Source organism: Asparagus officinalis, chromosome 5 (assembly GCF_001876935.1).
Source record: "Asparagus officinalis chromosome 5, Aspof.V1, whole genome shotgun sequence".
NCBI lineage: Eukaryota > Viridiplantae > Streptophyta > Magnoliopsida > Asparagales > Asparagaceae > Asparagus > Asparagus officinalis.
In genome coordinates, this window is record NC_033798.1 from 10,274,033 (window position 1) to 10,277,071 (window position 3,039).

A 3,039-nucleotide genomic window follows, 5' to 3' on the forward strand; every position below is an offset into this window, starting at 1 on the left:
GCCCCTCGGCTTTGACCCCGCCGCCGAGTCCCTCCGCCTCCTCTCCTCCAAGTCCCCCCTCGACCTCTCCCTCCCCCTCCGCTAGCAGGGTTAAGAACGGGGAGGAGAAGCACTTTGAGTGAAATGGACGGGACTAGTAGTCCCATCCAATATGGGAAAAAAAATTGCCCCTCGGCTTTGACCCCGCCGCCGAGTCCCTCCGCCTCCTCTCCTCCAAGTCCCCCCTCGACCTCTCCCTCCCCCTCCGCTAGCAGGGTTAAGAACGGGGAGGAGAAGCACTTTGAGTGAAATGGACGGGACTAGTAGTCCCATCCAATATGGGAAAAAAAATTCCATAGCGAAATCGACCCTTTTCCTTTGAAAAGGGTCGATTTTGCTAATTTTTTTTTGCAAACGGTCGTTTTTGCTATTTAATTTTGAAAAAGGGGTGTTCTTAAAAATTTATCCTTTTGCAAAGTACCCCCCAAGTGTAGTCTGTACACAGAAAGAGACAAATAGATAACAAAATGCCAATGAAAGGTCCCCTTCACCCACCCACTTGCACCAAATACAGTAAACGTTACCCACCCCTTTCCTCCCACCCAAAATGGTAACCTCTTCAATCTCCAACCTTAAAAAACCCCCCCTCCTCCCACCTTTTTTCTTATATTCTCGTATTACCTTTTCCCATTTTAGTAACCTACGACCGGGAGGAGCAACCGGCTATAAGCGGTAGCCGCCGGGCCTGAACTGGGATGTGCTAACGTATGATCCACGAGGCGTCTTGAGTATTTTAATGTTTATAATTTGGGCCCCTAATTCATACAGTGTGGATGCCGATTGCTGATGATGGACAGAAACTTTATCAGAATGGAATTTTGTGGGTTTGTTTAATGTTGCTGGGTTGGGTTTGTTTAATGTTTAAATTTGTGGCCTTTTTCTATAGCTGGCGTTGGGACCACGGCCATAGGTGAATGGAGTAAGACACACACCAGAACGAGGGGACAAATCAAATGATACTTGAAGGGGAAAAAAAAAGAGACTATGCCCTATTAATTTTAGGACAATTTTTGAAAACAGACACATTTGCAAATTTATTCCTAAAAAAAAGACCAGTTTCTACTTTATTTTTAAAAAATGATCTAGTTTTAGCCTCAGTTCTAAAACTGGGTCGGTTTTTGGGAAAAATCTTCCCAAACTTTACGGGAGTTGAACTCCCGTTAAGTTTTTTCATAAGGAGTTGAACTCCCGTGAAATTTTGTTTTGAAAAAAACTTCACGGGAGTTCAACTCCCGTGAAATTTAGGAACATTTTTCACAAAAAAACGACTCAGTTTCAGCCTGAGGCTGAAACTGGGTCGTTTTTTGCGAATATTTTCAAAACAGGTCTTTTTTGGGAATATTTTTTCAAATGGGTCTGTTTTAAAATTTTGCCCATTAATTTTATATAGATATACAAATTGTTAGAAATTTCTGTATGTATAAACTGTATATAAGGCAGTACAAACAATAAAAAAAAATCAGTACAAAAAGTTGAAAATTCAATGCAAACGAAGTATTTAAACTGATGTCAGAACTCAGAACATGAGTAAGTTTTTACTTACATCGCCATCTTCTGTAGGGAGGCTCTCCATGATTTTTTTTTTGGGCCCAGATAGTGGCACGTAACAGTAAACTACAATTGTGACGGAGCCAATTCTTGTATCGCATATCCCAGATTATTCAACGAAATGGGAAATTTTGAAACGATTTTGTGAGAATAGCAAACTTTTAACAAAAAAAAAAAATGTTCAATCCCAGCATATAACATTTTTAATTATGTGACACAAGGTTTTGGGAACAATAGGAACATTTTTAGGAATGACGTACTAGTTAACATTCCGCAAGGAAACCCGTGTTCCCTTCTTTGAGAAACAAGCGGTCTCAAAACTCAAACTCTCTCCAAGCACAACACTTAGCTTAAGATGAACAAAATAAAATACTATAGGAATTCTGATTTACTTTGCAGACTAAACTTGTTGGCGTCTGTGGCTAAATCTGTAATAAAAAAGTGAGAACTGAAATGCTGTAATTTAAAAGTTTTTTCAAATTTAGCTGTTGTGCGTTTATGAAACGATGTGCTTAAAACAATATTTGACCTATCCAGTGCAAGGATCCCAATGCCAAATTGTTTTTAGGAACATCAATACAGTACTCTGGTGTGCACCGACGCAGTACTGTTAAAATCTCCTCAATCTATAAGATATTTCGGTCAAGGCAAAGATCTCCACGATCAGTTAAAACCTTTCGCTTCAATTACCTTTTGGTTCAGACAGAGACCACTTCGATCTGTTAATACCTTTCGGTTCAATAACATTTCGGTTCAGGCAAAGATCTTTCGATCTGTAAAAACCTTTCGGTTCAGAGCTATGTTCCTTCGGACACAAACTAAAGCTTTCACGCTTTCAGACTCTGCAGCAGCAACATAACAGCACAAAACACTTGTGTGTTTTTCGTATCTCTTTTTTATCTTTTGTATCCAAGAGCTCCCCAAAAGGCACTATATATAGGTCTCTAAGACCAGCTCAAATGTCACCCACATTTAATTTGATCGTTACAAACATAATAATAATTATGATAATTATATTTGTAACGACAAATAACATAAATGATGTAACTGCTGCATGAAGTAACGTCTGAACGCGAGGGTCGCGTTTCTATGCAACGCGAGGGTCGTTACCAGCCTCGCGTGAACGCGAGGGTCGCGTTCCCTCTCGCGAGCGTGAGGCTCGCCCGCATGCTACGAAGCAGCCTACGTAGCGTCACCTAGCCCTGATGCCTCCGTACGAAGTGTAAAGTGCGTCTTACAAAACGTCACTTAGCGTCTCAGCCCGATTAGCCCAGATCCCTGGCTCATTGGCACACGAGCCCACGACCCACTAGTACTTATGAGAAATTAATTGAATAAAAACAATTCTCGACTTGCCGTTGGCAAGCTTCGAGCACATGACCTTTTGAAACACAAAAACTTTAACTTTCCATTACGGTATTAAGGATTTCTGAAAAATACCAGTAATTAATA